This window comes from Anastrepha ludens, chromosome Y (genome assembly GCF_028408465.1).
Source record: "Anastrepha ludens isolate Willacy chromosome Y, idAnaLude1.1, whole genome shotgun sequence".
Classification (NCBI taxonomy): Eukaryota; Metazoa; Arthropoda; class Insecta; order Diptera; family Tephritidae; genus Anastrepha; species Anastrepha ludens.
The window spans coordinates 3,096,017-3,117,376 of NC_071504.1; positions in this window are offsets into that span (position 1 = coordinate 3,096,017).

Sequence of the window (21,360 nt, forward strand, 5' to 3'; positions counted from 1 at the left end):
ATTTTATTTGTTTAAAATTTTTGAAATTTTTTTTTTGTAATTTTAGAAAAACACCTCTTCGAAGAAATTTCTTTTACCTTTTTGAGGAAAATTTGGTTTTGAAAAAATTTCATGCTTTCGAAATTTTTTTATTTTACTTTATTTCTTCAAAATTTTTGAAAATAATTTTTTTTATAATTTTCGAAAAACACCCCTTTGAAAAAATGTTTTCTATGTGTCATAGTGGTAACTTTTAGGATTATAGTCAAATACTTACAAATATCTACGCTTTCACAAATAGCAACAATAAACAAATTTCCTCAAAACCAAAAAATTTACTTTTTTTCTAAAAAAATTCTAAACAAACAACGTAATAAATTTAGAATTTAGTGTTCACGAAAAAACAGTATTGTTTTTATTGTATTAACTGAAAACCAAAATGTTGCAAAAAATCAAAACAAAACTAAATTATTTTTTTGTGTTCATTTGGTCCATATGTTCCATAAAAAGTTGATATGGTAAATAATATGCAGGGTCTGATACACGCAAATTTCCATTGACCATTATAGTGACAAAATTATCGATCACCAATTCCAACAGGATTTCAAAATCAGAGTTGGAATGAGTTGTTGTGTGGTGTACTTCTGAAAAAATTAGAAATAAACAAAATAAATCTAAAAATTCGAATTCTAACTTTATCTTGTGTATGTTCTTATTACCTTGAAGCACCATTCATTTTAAATTTTCCAAGAATTTTTTTTATCATTTCGCGTTTCTTTCCTTTTTCATTCGATTCCAACATTTGTTCATAGCCGAAAACATCGTTTGCAAACGAATTCATTTCCATATAGAATTGGTCAAAGAAAGCATTGCTCAATTGAATTGAAACATTATTTTCATAAATACTTAGGACCTTAACTAATGCACCTTGGTACATACATACCTAACGCAGATATTCATCGCGACCTTGACATCGATACTATTGATGAAACAATACAAAGCGCTAGCAGAAGACACATAAATAGACTATTAACGCATACAAATCCTATGATGAGAAGACTACCAAATAAAGAAAAATCTACCCAAAGTCGGCTTAACCGTCAAACACCAACAGATCTTGCAAAATCCTTGTAATCAATTGTCAACTAATCGTATATGTCATTGTTTGTTAACCACTTGTTTTTAAATAATATGTATATATTTCTTCTAAATGAGCTTGAGGCATTGGCCCTTCAATATTACTCTCATTCCATCTTTTTGTAAATCAAATTACTTATTGTCTAACGACAGGTGTAATATTTTATGGAAGAAATAAAAAAAAAATAAAAAATTTTCATTCGAATCATTTGAAATTTCTGTATACAATAACGAAAAATTCAAAAAACGTTGTACACATAAAATGAAAGTCGATTCGAAACTTACTTTAATCTAAGAATCGAGCAAGTTTTGTTTTGTACAATATTTTGATTTTTTTTTTTTTTTTATATGAAGAAAATATTTAAAAGAAATTTTTTTTTGCTGAAAACCTTCCCCTAGTGGATCCCTATAATATGAAAACAGAACGAATAAAATTGGCCTCGTATCGGCCCAAAAAAATGCGTACAAACGAACATCATTTCATTTTTATATATATAGATATACTAGGTCTTTAGGCAATAAATATCCATTATATTTGAATAGGTTCAGAACCAATTATACCTGTAATGTTCCTACAGCTCGCACTCTGCATGGCCTCAATAAGATGTCGAATTCTCTCATATTATATTAGGTTTTACATTATCAAAACTATATTTTGCTATATCTGCTCAATTAAATTGTAATTTAGATTTGGAAAACGATATTTTTGTAGTATGTAGTCAGTAACCGGCGGCCGCTGTAACAGAATGGGTTGGTGCGTGGTCGAATCTCGGCGAAACACCAAAATGAATAAATAATAAAAATAAAACTATCTGCCGTTCGAAGTCGGCTTGAAACTGTAGGTCCCTCCATTTGTGGATCTCTCCATTTGTGGATCATCATCTCTCAAAAACATCTCTCCCATTAACCGTTATCATGGCCGCTAATAATTTCACTATCGAAACAAAAACAAAGGCCTTTACGCATTGCATTCTACGCTCACACTAGAAAAGCTTTTAAGAAAAACGATATGCTTATCATGTCGTATCCGTCGCCACGTATTTTTTGTATTTGCTTTACCTTCCGCACGTTTAGTTTAAATAAATAAATTTAATATAAATTCGTTTATAAACCAAATTGCATAGTTTTATTTTTATAAACAAAATGACGGAAAACCCCTCACTTGCTGAACCAATATTGTTTTATTTCACATTTTCAAGTGCGGCATGAACTAACTTTCAATTTTCTACATAGTGATTGCTTATATTGTAAAGTGTAACTAAATTTAAGTTGCCGGATGGATGTTTCTTTAGGCCACACCCTAATATTTAATGTACATTTTTAGCCACCCTAATGGTAACTGCGCCTACCGTTCCGACTGTTGCTAACCACCGTTTCCAGTCGCTGCAACGTGAAGGCCGTTAACCCTGGCATTTCCCCGCCGAACAGTTAAAACGATTACCGTGTTAAACGTTGTTCGGCGAGGTTACTTTCACTTCAATTTTAATTGTAACTTTCACTGCGATTTTCGAATTCCAAGCATCAGGACGTGTCAGCCAGCTAAAAGGTAATTTATTATTAATTATAAATTATACTTAATATAATAATACATACATAATAATACGTAAGCAACGTATTTCTATAGCATATATATTTCTATGAACATATATATCTATTCTATGCATATATCTATGTATATACTGTAAATAAAATACTAATGACTATATACTGACACGCCTTTGTGCTTTTTATTTTTCTAAAATAGAGGCCCCACATTTCTGAACCGCCCATTGCGTCGCACTCCGATGATGACATGGTCCTTCGAGCCAGATAAAGATAAAGATTCCAATAATATGCCCAGTGCAACAGCTAACGCTGCGGGGGCAACTGCAGTGACAGCAGTTAAAAAAGAACATCAGCAGCAAAATTATGGGGTGACAGCAAAACCAAACAAATCAATAGTCAGCAGTAATGTAACACCAAAAGTCACCTCCACAGCGGCGGATAAATAATTGTTTATTTTCATGATCTTTTTTTTTAATACAAAAGCTTATTTAATATTGTTCGTTTATATTTTATCTTACCTTTATTTTGCATAACGTATGTATTTTCTTGTAATTTTTGAGTATTTTCATAACTACAAACCGGCGCAAATTTAGCAGCACTCTAAGCGCAGACAAAAATTTGCATATATATAAAATACTGTAATTACACAAAGAAAGAGAAATAAGTGAAAATGATGAAAGGAGTGCAGTTGACATAAGTTCTGTTGAACCACAAGAGCAGAAAACTCTTCGGAAATAGACGATTATAACGATTTTGTGCCGGTGGTTTCACATCATCGACGTGATCGTAAAAAACCACGTAAGGAAAAACCAACCGGACGTGAACGACAAGGTGGAAATAATAACAATGGAAATGAAAAGCTCCCCGGCGGAGGAAATGGTGCTCGAGCTGGTGGTGGCAATGGTGGTGATGGTGGTGAGGGTGGAAAAAAACAAACATAACGTAACGGGTACGTCGCGTGCACGTCAACGCGGCCAAGTCGCCAAAGGACCGGAAAGATACTTCGCTCAGTGCTAGCGTAGAGAATACAAGCAGTGGAAATGAAGCAAAAAGTAGTGATGCCGAATCGCCAGCAGCTAGCGGTAATGGTGCTGCAGCAGCTCCAGCACCTCAACTGAAGAAATACGTGGCTGCACCTCCACCGAAGGTCAACGCCTGGAAGATATCTAAACAATCATCCAGCAACAACACAACCACAACAGGTTCGACGCCTTTAGAAAAACGTGTTTTACAACCTAAAAAGCCGATTGCACAGCAGCAATCACAGGAACCGAAAGTAGCCGACAATAATCCAGATAGTACTCAGGCGCATACTAATCGAATTGGTGATAGCAATCAAAATAACATTGAAAGCAGCGAAATCAGCACCACCAAAGTCGCAGCTCAAGACGAAGTTATAACAACAACAGCAGCAGCAGCGCCAATTTCTACACCAGCTCCAGCTCCAGCAGCAGCAGCAGCAGCATCGGCACCGACAAATACTGCTAAGCACCAACCAGACACAGCACCCGCTCCGGTTGTAAATAAGGGAAAGAGAGCCAATGAAAAGACCAGCGATTTCAGTAACATTGGTGATTGGGCCTATGTTAATTGGTGGTAAACCTACAAATAACGAATCGAAACGCTTAACGAAGCATAAACAGCGTTCAGTGAACGCAAACAATAAAGAAGAAAACACAACAGCAACAGCAGCACCCACAACATCAGCTCCCAATAACGCTAATCAAGCAGCTCCAACAGGCAGTGCTACCACAGGTGATAAACCGTCAACAAGTCAAGCGTAAAATGAGCCTAGTAAATCTGGCAGTGGTGAAGGCAATAGTGGACCTTCGGCCACAAATGCCACAGCTGGCAACTCAAGCTCAGGATCAAATGGCACAGAGTTCAATATTTGGCTGGGTACTGACCGGGGTCTGCCCGTTAAATTAAACATTTTTATTTTGTATAGTACAGTTTACAAATCAATAAATTTGAATATAACAAATTTTACTTCTTTTTGTGTGCAATAACTATCCACGTACATAAAATTTCATCTTTACAGCATTTCAGACGTCACCAGCAGCCTCCGATGTCTCACCACAATATACCGAACGTTGGCTGACACCTCCGTCCTAAAACAATGATTGCTTATCGCAAGGGGGCCGGCATGTTTAGGCCACACCCTAATATTTAATATACATTTTTAGCCACCCTAATGGTAACTGCGCCTACCGTTCCGATTGTTGCTAACCACCGTTTCCAGTCGCTGCAACGTGAAGGCCGTTAACCCTGGCATTTCCCCGCCGAGCAGTTAAAACGTTTACCGTGTTAAACGTTGTTCGGCGAGGTTACTTTCACTTCAATTTTAATTGTAACTTTCACTGCGATTTTCGAATTTCAAGCATCAGGACGTGTCAGCCAGCTAAAAGGTAATTTATTATTAATTATAAATTATACTTAATATAATAATACATACATAATAATACGTAAGCATCGTATTTCTATTGCATATATATTTCTACTAGCGTACCCTCGCCCGCTTCGCTAGACGATAAATTCAATGATTTGCTGAAAGAGAATACAATTAATACGAAACAAAGCAAATTCTTTGATACAATTTCATTCGAACTTTATTGTAACACTTTTTGATAGACAACGTTTTTGGTTTTTTCATCTTTCGCGTGAATAATGACGATGGTTTGCCAAATCGTGAGCAAGCTACATACAATTGTCCATGAGAAAAAATTGGGTATTCTAAATTAATACCGCACATTTGTAGAGACTGTCCTTGCGCCTTATTAATTCTCATAGCGAAGGCAAGGCGAATAGGAAACTGCAAACGTTTGAAATCGAATGGTAAATCCGCCGGAATCAGTGAAATTCAGGGTATCAAAATGTCTTCTCCTTTGTACTTCCCTTTCAAAATTGTTGCTTCGATAACGTTACCCATTAGCTTCTTCACAGCGAGTCTGGTACCGTTGCAAAGTCGGGGCACATTACTATTGCGCAGCATAATAATCGGTGCTCCAATTTTTAATCGTAAATTATGAGGTGGTAAGCCTGGCAAATCGAGTGAGTTTAAGAATTCTGTTGGATAATTTACGACCTCATCTTGATCAGTAATAGTGTCCATTGACTTACTTATACGCAACTATGTCACCAGGTATTTGATCTAAAATAGCTGAATTTATATCATTGACGTCCTTATTTTTCCCAGCTAAAATTGCTCTTTCGCTGAGTCAATCATGGTTTTTGTAATGTTGAACTATGTTTGGAAATACACTCTGTATCAATGCCTCTTTAGACTGTGCAAAAGTGCAGAAATTGTTAGGCAATGTTATCATTCCTGTTGTTTTTGAAAAAAGGTTTATTTTTTTTGGTTAAAAAGTGTTTTTTGAAGTTTTGAAAAACACTTCGCTCTAACAAATTTCTTCTCAGTTAATTGCTGAAAATTAAATATTTTGAAAAAACTATTTTTTTTTTAATTTAACGTTTTTGAGAAAATTTTGTTCTTGAAAAAATTTCATACTTTTGTAAAAGTTTAAATTGATTTGTTAAAAAAGATTTTTTTCCGCTTTGAAAAACACCCCCTCGAAAAATGTATTCTCTATTAATAGTGGAATATGAAATGCTTTGAAAACACCATTTTTTTTTTTAAATTTTGTTTGGTTTTCAGAAAATTTTGTTTTGAAAAAATATCATACCCTTGAAAAAGTTTTATTTTATTTTATTTGTTTAAAATTTTTGAAATTTTTTTTTTGTAATTTTAGAAAAACACCTCTTCGAAGAAATTTCTTTTACCTTTTTGAGGAAAATTTGGTTTTGAAAAAATTTCATGCTTTCGAAATTTTTTTATTTTACTTTATTTCTTCAAAATTTTTGAAAATAATTTTTTTTATAATTTTCGAAAAACACCCCTTTGAAAAAATGTTTTCTATGTGTCATAGTGGTAACTTTTAGGATTATAGTCAAATACTTACAAATATCTACGCTTTCACAAATAGCAACAATAAACAAATTTCCTCAAAACCAAAAAATTTACTTTTTTTCTAAAAAAATTCTAAACAAACAACGTAATAAATTTAGAATTTAGTGTTCACGAAAAAACAGTATTGTTTTTATTGTATTAACTGAAAACCAAAATGTTGCAAAAAATCAAAACAAAACTAAATTATTTTTTTGTGTTCATTTGGTCCATATGTTCCATAAAAAGTTGATATGGTAAATAATATGCAGGGTCTGATACACGCAAATTTCCATTGACCATTATAGTGACAAAATTATCGATCACCAATTCCAACAGGATTTCAAAATCAGAGTTGGAATGAGTTGTTGTGTGGTGTACTTCTGAAAAAATTAGAAATAAACAAAATAAATCTAAAAATTCGAATTCTAACTTTATCTTGTGTATGTTCTTATTACCTTGAAGCACCATTCATTTTAAATTTTCCAAGAATTTTTTTTATCATTTCGCGTTTCTTTCCTTTTTCATTCGATTCCAACATTTGTTCATAGCCGAAAACATCGTTTGCAAACGAATTCATTTCCATATAGAATTGGTCAAAGAAAGCATTGCTCAATTGAATTGAAACATTATTTTCATAAATACTTAGGACCTTAACTAATGCACCTTGGTACATACATACCTAACGCAGATATTCATCGCGACCTTGACATCGATACTATTGATGAAACAATACAAAGCGCTAGCAGAAGACACATAAATAGACTATTAACGCATACAAATCCTATGATGAGAAGACTACCAAATAAAGAAAAATCTACCCAAAGTCGGCTTAACCGTCAAACACCAACAGATCTTGCAAAATCCTTGTAATCAATTGTCAACTAATCGTATATGTCATTGTTTGTTAACCACTTGTTTTTAAATAATATGTATATATTTCTTCTAAATGAGCTTGAGGCATTGGCCCTTCAATATTACTCTCATTCCATCTTTTTGTAAATCAAATTACTTATTGTCTAACGACAGGTGTAATATTTTATGGAAGAAATAAAAAAAAAATAAAAAATTTTCATTCGAATCATTTGAAATTTCTGTATACAATAACGAAAAATTCAAAAAACGTTGTACACATAAAATGAAAGTCGATTCGAAACTTACTTTAATCTAAGAATCGAGCAAGTTTTGTTTTGTACAATATTTTGATTTTTTTTTTTTTTTTATATGAAGAAAATATTTAAAAGAAATTTTTTTTTGCTGAAAACCTTCCCCTAGTGGATCCCTATAATATGAAAACAGAACGAATAAAATTGGCCTCGTATCGGCCCAAAAAAATGCGTACAAACGAACATCATTTCATTTTTATATATATAGATATACTAGGTCTTTAGGCAATAAATATCCATTATATTTGAATAGGTTCAGAACCAATTATACCTGTAATGTTCCTACAGCTCGCACTCTGCATGGCCTCAATAAGATGTCGAATTCTCTCATATTATATTAGGTTTTACATTATCAAAACTATATTTTGCTATATCTGCTCAATTAAATTGTAATTTAGATTTGGAAAACGATATTTTTGTAGTATGTAGTCAGTAACCGGCGGCCGCTGTAACAGAATGGGTTGGTGCGTGGTCGAATCTCGGCGAAACACCAAAATGAATAAATAATAAAAATAAAACTATCTGCCGTTCGAAGTCGGCTTGAAACTGTAGGTCCCTCCATTTGTGGATCTCTCCATTTGTGGATCATCATCTCTCAAAAACATCTCTCCCATTAACCGTTATCATGGCCGCTAATAATTTCACTATCGAAACAAAAACAAAGGCCTTTACGCATTGCATTCTACGCTCACACTAGAAAAGCTTTTAAGAAAAACGATATGCTTATCATGTCGTATCCGTCGCCACGTATTTTTTGTATTTGCTTTACCTTCCGCACGTTTAGTTTAAATAAATAAATTTAATATAAATTCGTTTATAAACCAAATTGCATAGTTTTATTTTTATAAACAAAATGACGGAAAACCCCTCACTTGCTGAACCAATATTGTTTTATTTCACATTTTCAAGTGCGGCATGAACTAACTTTCAATTTTCTACATAGTGATTGCTTATATTGTAAAGTGTAACTAAATTTAAGTTGCCGGATGGATGTTTCTTTAGGCCACACCCTAATATTTAATGTACATTTTTAGCCACCCTAATGGTAACTGCGCCTACCGTTCCGACTGTTGCTAACCACCGTTTCCAGTCGCTGCAACGTGAAGGCCGTTAACCCTGGCATTTCCCCGCCGAACAGTTAAAACGATTACCGTGTTAAACGTTGTTCGGCGAGGTTACTTTCACTTCAATTTTAATTGTAACTTTCACTGCGATTTTCGAATTCCAAGCATCAGGACGTGTCAGCCAGCTAAAAGGTAATTTATTATTAATTATAAATTATACTTAATATAATAATACATACATAATAATACGTAAGCAACGTATTTCTATAGCATATATATTTCTATGAACATATATATCTATTCTATGCATATATCTATGTATATACTGTAAATAAAATACTAATGACTATATACTGACACGCCTTTGTGCTTTTTATTTTTCTAAAATAGAGGCCCCACATTTCTGAACCGCCCATTGCGTCGCACTCCGATGATGACATGGTCCTTCGAGCCAGATAAAGATAAAGATTCCAATAATATGCCCAGTGCAACAGCTAACGCTGCGGGGGCAACTGCAGTGACAGCAGTTAAAAAAGAACATCAGCAGCAAAATTATGGGGTGACAGCAAAACCAAACAAATCAATAGTCAGCAGTAATGTAACACCAAAAGTCACCTCCACAGCGGCGGATAAATAATTGTTTATTTTCATGATCTTTTTTTTTAATACAAAAGCTTATTTAATATTGTTCGTTTATATTTTATCTTACCTTTATTTTGCATAACGTATGTATTTTCTTGTAATTTTTGAGTATTTTCATAACTACAAACCGGCGCAAATTTAGCAGCACTCTAAGCGCAGACAAAAATTTGCATATATATAAAATACTGTAATTACACAAAGAAAGAGAAATAAGTGAAAATGATGAAAGGAGTGCAGTTGACATAAGTTCTGTTGAACCACAAGAGCAGAAAACTCTTCGGAAATAGACGATTATAACGATTTTGTGCCGGTGGTTTCACATCATCGACGTGATCGTAAAAAACCACGTAAGGAAAAACCAACCGGACGTGAACGACAAGGTGGAAATAATAACAATGGAAATGAAAAGCTCCCCGGCGGAGGAAATGGTGCTCGAGCTGGTGGTGGCAATGGTGGTGATGGTGGTGAGGGTGGAAAAAAACAAACATAACGTAACGGGTACGTCGCGTGCACGTCAACGCGGCCAAGTCGCCAAAGGACCGGAAAGATACTTCGCTCAGTGCTAGCGTAGAGAATACAAGCAGTGGAAATGAAGCAAAAAGTAGTGATGCCGAATCGCCAGCAGCTAGCGGTAATGGTGCTGCAGCAGCTCCAGCACCTCAACTGAAGAAATACGTGGCTGCACCTCCACCGAAGGTCAACGCCTGGAAGATATCTAAACAATCATCCAGCAACAACACAACCACAACAGGTTCGACGCCTTTAGAAAAACGTGTTTTACAACCTAAAAAGCCGATTGCACAGCAGCAATCACAGGAACCGAAAGTAGCCGACAATAATCCAGATAGTACTCAGGCGCATACTAATCGAATTGGTGATAGCAATCAAAATAACATTGAAAGCAGCGAAATCAGCACCACCAAAGTCGCAGCTCAAGACGAAGTTATAACAACAACAGCAGCAGCAGCGCCAATTTCTACACCAGCTCCAGCTCCAGCAGCAGCAGCAGCAGCATCGGCACCGACAAATACTGCTAAGCACCAACCAGACACAGCACCCGCTCCGGTTGTAAATAAGGGAAAGAGAGCCAATGAAAAGACCAGCGATTTCAGTAACATTGGTGATTGGGCCTATGTTAATTGGTGGTAAACCTACAAATAACGAATCGAAACGCTTAACGAAGCATAAACAGCGTTCAGTGAACGCAAACAATAAAGAAGAAAACACAACAGCAACAGCAGCACCCACAACATCAGCTCCCAATAACGCTAATCAAGCAGCTCCAACAGGCAGTGCTACCACAGGTGATAAACCGTCAACAAGTCAAGCGTAAAATGAGCCTAGTAAATCTGGCAGTGGTGAAGGCAATAGTGGACCTTCGGCCACAAATGCCACAGCTGGCAACTCAAGCTCAGGATCAAATGGCACAGAGTTCAATATTTGGCTGGGTACTGACCGGGGTCTGCCCGTTAAATTAAACATTTTTATTTTGTATAGTACAGTTTACAAATCAATAAATTTGAATATAACAAATTTTACTTCTTTTTGTGTGCAATAACTATCCACGTACATAAAATTTCATCTTTACAGCATTTCAGACGTCACCAGCAGCCTCCGATGTCTCACCACAATATACCGAACGTTGGCTGACACCTCCGTCCTAAAACAATGATTGCTTATCGCAAGGGGGCCGGCATGTTTAGGCCACACCCTAATATTTAATATACATTTTTAGCCACCCTAATGGTAACTGCGCCTACCGTTCCGATTGTTGCTAACCACCGTTTCCAGTCGCTGCAACGTGAAGGCCGTTAACCCTGGCATTTCCCCGCCGAGCAGTTAAAACGTTTACCGTGTTAAACGTTGTTCGGCGAGGTTACTTTCACTTCAATTTTAATTGTAACTTTCACTGCGATTTTCGAATTTCAAGCATCAGGACGTGTCAGCCAGCTAAAAGGTAATTTATTATTAATTATAAATTATACTTAATATAATAATACATACATAATAATACGTAAGCAACGTATTTCTATTGCATATATATTTCTACTAGCGTACCCTCGCCCGCTTCGCTAGACGATAAATTCAATGATTTGCTGAAAGAGAATACAATTAATACGAAACAAAGCAAATTCTTTGATACAATTTCATTCGAACTTTATTGTAACACTTTTTGATAGACAACGTTTTTGGTTTTTTCATCTTTCGCGTGAATAATGACGATGGTTTGCCAAATCGTGAGCAAGCTACATACAATTCTCCATGAGAAAAAATTGGGTATTCTAAATTAATACCGCACATTTGTAGAGACTGTCCTTGCGCCTTATTAATTCTCATAGCGAAGGCAAGGCGAATAGGAAACTGCAAACGTTTGAAATCGAATGGTAAATCCGCCGGAATCAGTGAAATTCAGGGTATCAAAATGTCTTCTCCTTTGTACTTCCCTTTCAAAATTGTTGCTTCGATAACGTTACCCATTAGCTTCTTCACAGCGAGTCTGGTACCGTTGCAAAGTCGGGGCACATTACTATTGCGCAGCATAATAATCGGTGCTCCAATTTTTAATCGTAAATTATGAGGTGGTAAGCCTGGCAAATCGAGTGAGTTTAAGAATTCTGTTGGATAATTTACGACCTCATCTTGATCAGTAATAGTGTCCATTGACTTACTTATACGCAACTATGTCACCAGGTATTTGATCTAAAATAGCTGAATTTATATCATTGACGTCCTTATTTTTCCCAGCTAAAATTGCTCTTTCGCTGAGTCAATCATGGTTTTTGTAATGTTGAACTATGTTTGGAAATACACTCTGTATCAATGCCTCTTTAGACTGTGCAAAAGTGCAGAAATTGTTAGGCAATGTTATCATTCCTGTTGTTTTTGAAAAAAGGTTTATTTTTTTTGGTTAAAAAGTGTTTTTTGAAGTTTTGAAAAACACTTCGCTCTAACAAATTTCTTCTCAGTTAATTGCTGAAAATTAAATATTTTGAAAAAACTATTTTTTTTTTAATTTAACGTTTTTGAGAAAATTTTGTTCTTGAAAAAATTTCATACTTTTGTAAAAGTTTAAATTGATTTGTTAAAAAAGATTTTTTTCCGCTTTGAAAAACACCCCCTCGAAAAATGTATTCTCTATTAATAGTGGAATATGAAATGCTTTGAAAACACCATTTTTTTTTTTAAATTTTGTTTGGTTTTCAGAAAATTTTGTTTTGAAAAAATATCATACCCTTGAAAAAGTTTTATTTTATTTTATTTGTTTAAAATTTTTGAAATTTTTTTTTTGTAATTTTAGAAAAACACCTCTTCGAAGAAATTTCTTTTACCTTTTTGAGGAAAATTTGGTTTTGAAAAAATTTCATGCTTTCGAAATTTTTTTATTTTACTTTATTTCTTCAAAATTTTTGAAAATAATTTTTTTTATAATTTTCGAAAAACACCCCTTTGAAAAAATGTTTTCTATGTGTCATAGTGGTAACTTTTAGGATTATAGTCAAATACTTACAAATATCTACGCTTTCACAAATAGCAACAATAAACAAATTTCCTCAAAACCAAAAAATTTACTTTTTTTCTAAAAAAATTCTAAACAAACAACGTAATAAATTTAGAATTTAGTGTTCACGAAAAAACAGTATTGTTTTTATTGTATTAACTGAAAACCAAAATGTTGCAAAAAATCAAAACAAAACTAAATTATTTTTTTGTGTTCATTTGGTCCATATGTTCCATAAAAAGTTGATATGGTAAATAATATGCAGGGTCTGATACACGCAAATTTCCATTGACCATTATAGTGACAAAATTATCGATCACCAATTCCAACAGGATTTCAAAATCAGAGTTGGAATGAGTTGTTGTGTGGTGTACTTCTGAAAAAATTAGAAATAAACAAAATAAATCTAAAAATTCGAATTCTAACTTTATCTTGTGTATGTTCTTATTACCTTGAAGCACCATTCATTTTAAATTTTCCAAGAATTTTTTTTATCATTTCGCGTTTCTTTCCTTTTTCATTCGATTCCAACATTTGTTCATAGCCGAAAACATCGTTTGCAAACGAATTCATTTCCATATAGAATTGGTCAAAGAAAGCATTGCTCAATTGAATTGAAACATTATTTTCATAAATACTTAGGACCTTAACTAATGCACCTTGGTACATACATACCTAACGCAGATATTCATCGCGACCTTGACATCGATACTATTGATGAAACAATACAAAGCGCTAGCAGAAGACACATAAATAGACTATTAACGCATACAAATCCTATGATGAGAAGACTACCAAATAAAGAAAAATCTACCCAAAGTCGGCTTAACCGTCAAACACCAACAGATCTTGCAAAATCCTTGTAATCAATTGTCAACTAATCGTATATGTCATTGTTTGTTAACCACTTGTTTTTAAATAATATGTATATATTTCTTCTAAATGAGCTTGAGGCATTGGCCCTTCAATATTACTCTCATTCCATCTTTTTGTAAATCAAATTACTTATTGTCTAACGACAGGTGTAATATTTTATGGAAGAAATAAAAAAAAAATAAAAAATTTTCATTCGAATCATTTGAAATTTCTGTATACAATAACGAAAAATTCAAAAAACGTTGTACACATAAAATGAAAGTCGATTCGAAACTTACTTTAATCTAAGAATCGAGCAAGTTTTGTTTTGTACAATATTTTGATTTTTTTTTTTTTTTTATATGAAGAAAATATTTAAAAGAAATTTTTTTTTGCTGAAAACCTTCCCCTAGTGGATCCCTATAATATGAAAACAGAACGAATAAAATTGGCCTCGTATCGGCCCAAAAAAATGCGTACAAACGAACATCATTTCATTTTTATATATATAGATATACTAGGTCTTTAGGCAATAAATATCCATTATATTTGAATAGGTTCAGAACCAATTATACCTGTAATGTTCCTACAGCTCGCACTCTGCATGGCCTCAATAAGATGTCGAATTCTCTCATATTAGGTTTTACATTATCAAAACTATATTTTGCTATATCTGCTCAATTAAATTGTAATTTAGATTTGGAAAACGATATTTTTGTAGTATGTAGTCAGTAACCGGCGGCCGCTGTAACAGAATGGGTTGGTGCGTGGTCGAATCTCGGCGAAACACCAAAATGAATAAATAATAAAAATAAAACTATCTGCCGTTCGAAGTCGGCTTGAAACTGTAGGTCCCTCCATTTGTGGATCTCTCCATTTGTGGATCATCATCTCTCAAAAACATCTCTCCCATTAACCGTTATCATGGCCGCTAATAATTTCACTATCGAAACAAAAACAAAGGCCTTTACGCATTGCATTCTACGCTCACACTAGAAAAGCTTTTAAGAAAAACGATATGCTTATCATGTCGTATCCGTCGCCACGTATTTTTTGTATTTGCTTTACCTTCCGCACGTTTAGTTTAAATAAATAAATTTAATATAAATAATAAAATATAATATATAAACCAAATAAATAAATATAATATATAAACCAAATTGCATAGTTTTATTTTTATAAACAAAATGACGGAAAACCCCTCACTTGCTGAACCAATATTGTTTTATTTCACATTTTCAAGTGCGGCATGAACTAACTTTCAATTTTCTACATTGTGATTGCTTATATTGTAAAGTGTAACTAAATTTAAGTTGCCGGATGGATGTTTCTTTAGGCCACACCCTAATATTTAATGTACATTTTTAGCCACCCTAATGGCAACTGCGCCTACCGTTCCGACTGTTGCTAACCACCGTTTCCAGTCGCTGCAACGTGAAGGCCGTTAACCCTGGCATTTCCCCGCCGAACAGTTAAAACGTTTACCGTGTTAAACGTTGTTCGGCGAGGTTACTTTCACTTCAATTTTAATTGTAACTTTCACTGCGATTTTCGAATTCCAAGCATCAGGACGTGTCAGCCAGCTAAAAGGTAATTTATTATTAATTATAAATTATACTTAATATAATAATACATACATAATAATACGTAAGCAACGTATTTCTATAGCATATATATTTCTATGAACATATATATCTATTCTATGCATATATCTATGTATATACTGTAAATAAAATACTAATGACTATATACTGACGCGCCTTTGTGCTTTTTATTTTTCTAAAATATGTCATCGGAGCGACCGTGGAGGTCCCACATTTCTGAACCGCCCATTGCGTCGCACTCCGATGATGACATGGTCCTTCGAGCCAGATAAAGATAAAGATTCCAATAATATGCCCAGTGCAACAGCTAACGCTGCGGGGGCAACTGCAGTGACAGCAGTTAAAAAAGAACATCAGCAGCAAAATTATGGGGTAACAGCAAAACCAAACAAATCAATAGTCAGCAGTAATGTAACACCAAAAGCCACCTCCACAGCGGCGGATAAATAATTGTTTATTTTCATGATCTTTTTTTTTAATACAAAAGCTTATTTAATATTGTTCGTTTATATTTTATCTTACCTTTATTTTGCATAACGTATGTATTTTCTTGTAATTTTTGAGTATTTTCATAACTACAAACCGGCGCAAATTTAGCAGCACTCTAAGCGCGGACAAAAATTTGCATATATATAAAATACTGTAATTACACAAAGAAAGAGAAATAAGTGAAAATGATGAAAGGAGTGCAGTTGACATAAGTTCTGTTGAACCACAAGTGCAGAAAACTCTTCGGAAATAGACGATTATAACGATTTTGTGCCGGTGGTTTCACATCATCGACGTGATCGTAAAAAACCACGTAAGGAAAAACCAACCGGACGTGAACGACAAGGTGGAAATAATAACAATGGAAATGAAAAGCTCCCCGGCGGAGGAAATGGTGCTCGAGCTGGTGGTGGCAATGGTGGTGATGGTGGTGAGGGTGAAAAAAAACAAACATAACGTAACGGGTACTGTTGAAAAGGAAGGCGATAAAAGGTATACGTCGCGTGCACGTCAACGCGGCGGTAGCCCACGTAAAGGTGGACCTACTGGCGGAGCACCCAAGTCGCCAAAGGACCGGAAAGATACTTCGCTCAGTGCTAGCGTAGAGAATACAAACAGTGGAAATGAAGCAAAAAGTAGTGATGCCGAATCGCCAGCAGCTAGCGGTAATGGTGCTGCAGCAGCTCCAGCTCCTCAACTGAAGAAATACGTGGCTGCACCTCCACCGAAGGTCAACGCCTGGAAGATATCTAAACAATCATCCAGCAACAACACAACCACAACAGGTTCGACGCCTTTAGAAAAACGTGTTTTACAACCTAAAAAGCCGATTGCACAGCAGCAATCACAGGAACCGAAAGTAGCCGACAATAATCCAGATAGTACTCAGGCGCATACTAATCGAATTGGTGATAGCAATCAAAATAACATTGAAAGCAGCGAAATCAGCACCACCAAAGTCGCAGCTCAAGACGAAGTTATAACAACAGCAGCAGCAGCGCCAATTTCTACACCAGCTCCAGCTCCAGCTCCAGCAGCATCGGCACCGACAAATACTGCTAAGCACCAACCAGACACAGCACCCGCTCCGGTTGTAAATAAGGGAAAGAGAGCCAATGAAAAGACCAGCGATTTCAGTAACATTGGTGATTGGGCCTATGTTAATTGGTGGTAAACCTACAAATAACGAATCGAAACGCTTAACGAAGCATAAACAGCGTTCAGTGAACGCAAACAATAAAGAAGAAAACACAACAGCAACAGCAGCACCCACAACATCAGCTCCCAATAACGCTAATCAAGCAGCTCCAACAGGCAGTGCTACCACAGGTGATAAACCGTCAACAAGTCAAGCGTAAAATGAGCCTAGTAAATCTGGCAGTGGTGAAGGCAATAGTGGACCTTCGGCCACAAATGCCACAGCTGGCAACTCAAGCTCAGGATCAAATGGCACAGAGTTCAATATTTGGCTGGGTACTGACCGGGGTCTGCCCGTTAAATTAAACATTTTTATTTTGTATAGTACAGTTTACAAATCAATAAATTTGAATATAACAAATTTTACTTCTTTTTGTGTGCAATAACTATCCACGTACATAAAATTTCATCTTTACAGCATTTCAGACGTCACCAGCAGCCTCCGATACAATATACCGAACGTTGGCTGACACCTCCGTCCTAAAACAATGATTGCTTATTGCAAGGGGGCCGGCATGTTTAGGCCACACCCTAATATTTAATACACATTTTTAGCCACCCTAATGGTAACTGCGCCTACCGTTCCGATTGTTGCTAACCACCGTTTCCAGTCGCTGCAACGTGAAGGCCGTTAACCCTGGCATTTCCCCGCCGAACAGTTAAAACGTTTACCGTGTTAAACGTTGTTCGGCGAGGTTACTTTCACTTCAATTTTGATTGTAACTTTCACTGCGATTTTCGAATTTCAAGCATCAGGACGTGTCAGCCAGCTAAAAGGTAATTTATTATTAATTATAAATTATACTTAATATAATAATACATACATAATAATACGTAAGCAACGTATTTCTATTGCATATATATTTCTACTAGCGTACCCTCGCCCGCTTCGCTAGACGATAAATTCAATGATTTGCTGAAAGAGAATACAATTAATACGAAACAAAGCAAATTCTTTGATACAATTTCATTCGAACTTTATTGTAACACTTTTTGGTAGACAACGTTTTTGGTTTTTTCATCTTTCGCGTGAATAATGACGATGGTTTGCCAACTCGTGAGCAAGCTACATACAATTGTCCATGAGAAAAAATTGGGTATTCTAAATTAATACCGCACATTTGTAGAGACTGTCCTTGCGCCTTATTAATTCTCATAGCGAAGGCAAGGCGAATAGGAAACTGCAAACGTTTGAAATCGAATGGTAAATCCGCCGGAATCAGTGAAATTCAGGGTATCAAAATGTCTTCTCCTTTGTACTTCCCTTTCAAAATTGTTGCTTCGATAACGTTACCCATTAGCTTCTTCACAGCGAGTCTGATATCGTTGCAAAGTCGGGGCACATTACTATTGCGCAGCATAATAATCGGTGCTCCAATTTTTAATCGTAAATTATGAGGTGGTAAGCCTGGCAAATCGAGTGAGTTTAAGAATTCAGTTGGATAATTTACGACCTCATCTTGATCAGTAATAGTGTCCATTGACTTACTTATACGCAACTATGTCACCAGGTATTTGATCTAAAATAGCTGAATTTATATCATTGACGTCCTTATTTTTCCCAGCTAAAATTGCTCTTTCGCTGAGTCAATAATGCTTTTTGTAATGTTGAACTATGTTTGGAAATACACTCTGTATCAATGCCTCTTTAGACTGTGCAAAAGTGCAGAAATTGTTAGGCAATGTTATCATTCCTGTTGTTTTTGAAAAAAGGTTTATTTTTTTTGGTTAAAAAGTGTTTTTTGAAGTTTTGAAAAACACTTCGCTCTAACAAATTTCTTCTCAGTTAATTGCTGAAAATTAAATATTTTGAAAAAACTATTTTTTTTTTAATTTAACGTTTTTGAGAAAATTTTGTTCTTGAAAAAATTTCATACTTTTGTAAAAGTTTAAATTGATTTGTTAAAAAAGATTTTTTTCCGCTTTGAAAAACACCCCCTCGAAAAATGTATTCTCTATTAATAGTGGAATATGAAATACTTTGAAAACACCATTTTTTTTTAAATTTTGTTTGGTTTTCAGAAAATTTTGTTTTGAAAAAATTTCATACCCTTGAAAAAGTTTTATTTTATTTTATTTGTTTAAAATTTTTGAAATTTTTTTTTTTGTAATTTTAGAAAAACACCTCTTCGTTGCTTTCGAAATTTTTTTATTTTACTTTATTTCTTCAAAATTTTTGAAAACAATTTTTTTTATAATTTTCGAAAAACACCCCTTTGAAAAAATGTTTTCTATGTGTCATAGAGGTATTCCATTAACTTTTAGGATTATAGTCAAATACTTACAAATATCTACGCTTTCACAAATAGCAACAATAAACAAATTTCCTCAAAACCAAAAAATTTACTTTTTTTCTAAAAAAATTCTAAACAAACAACGTAATAAATTTAGAATTTTGTGTTCACGAAAAAACAGTATTGTTTTTATTGTATTAACTGAAAACCAAAATGTTGCAAAAAATCAAAACAAAACTAAATTATTTTTTTGTGTTCATTTGGTCCATATGTTCCATAAAAAGTTGATATGGTAAATAATATGCAGGGTCTGATACACGCAAATTTCCATTGACCATTATAGTGACAAAATTATCGATCACCAATTCCAACAGGATTTCAAAATCAGAGTTGGAATGAGTTGTTGTGTGGTGTACTTCTGAAAAAATTAGAAATAAACAAAATAAATCTAAAAATTCGAATTCTAACTTTATCTTGTGTATGTTCTTATTACCTTGAAGCACCATTCATTTTAAATTTTCCAATAATGTTTTTTATCATTTCGCGTTTCTTTCCTTTTTCATTCGATTCCAACATTTGTTCATAGCCGAAAACATCGTTTGCAAACGCATTCATTTCCATATAGAATTGGTCAAAGAAAGCATTGCTCAATTGAATTGAAACATTATTTTCATAAATACTTAGGACCTTAACTAATGCACCTTGGTACATACATACCTAACGCAGATATTCATCGCGACCTTGACATCGATACTATTGATGAAACAATACAAAGCGCTAGCAGAAGACACATAAATAGACTATTAACGCATACAAATCCTATGATGAGAAGACTACCAAATAAAGAAAAATCTACCCAAAGTCGGCTTAACCGTCAAACACCAACAGATCTTGCAAAATCCTTGTAATCAATTGTCAACTAATCGTATATGTCATTGTTTGTTAACCACTTGTTTTTAAATAATATGTATATACTTCTTCTAAAAGAGCTTGGGGGCATTGGCCCTTCAATATCACTCTCATTCCGTCTTTTTGTAAATCAAATTACTTATTGTCTAACGACAGGTGTAATATTTTATGGAAGAAATAAAAAAAAAAAAAAAATTTCATTCGAATCATTTGAAATTTCTGTATACAATAACGAAAAATTCAAAAAAAGTTGTACACATAAAATGAAAGTCAATTCGAAACTTACTTTAATCTAAGAATCAGGCAAGTTTTGTTTTGTACAATATTTTGATTTTTTCTTTTTTTTATATGAAGAAAATATTTAAAAGCAATTTTTTTTTGCTAAAAACCTTCCCCTAGTGGATCCCTATAATATGAAAACAGAACGAATAAAATTGGCCTCGTATCGGCCCAAAAAAATGCGTACAAACGAACATCATTTCATTTTTATATATATAGATAGACTAGGACTTTAGGCAATAAATATCCATTATATTTGAATAGGTTCAGAACCAATTATACCTGTAATGTTCCTACAGCTCGCACTCTGCATGGCCTCAATAAGATGTCGAATTCTCTCATATTAGGTTTTACATTATCAAAACTATATTTTGCTATATCTGCTCAATTAAATTGTAATTTAGATTTGGAAAACGATATTTTTGTAGTATGTAGTCAGTAACCGGCGGCCGCTGTAACAGAATGGGTTGGTGCGTGGTCGAATCTCGGCGAAACACCAAAATGAATAAATAATAAAAATAAAACTATCTGCCGTTCGAAGTCGGCTTGAAACTGTAGGTCCCTCCATTTGTGGATCTCTCCATTTGTGGATCATCATCTCTCAAAAACATCTCTCCCATTAACCGTTATCATGGCCGCTAATAATTTCACTATCGAAACAAAAACAAAGGCCTTTACGCATTGCATTCTACGCTCACACTAGAAAAGCTTTTAAGAAAAACGATATGCTTATCATGTCGTATCCGTCGCCACGTATTTTTTGTATTTGCTTTACCTTCCGCACGTTTAGCTTAAATAAATAAATTTAATATAAATAA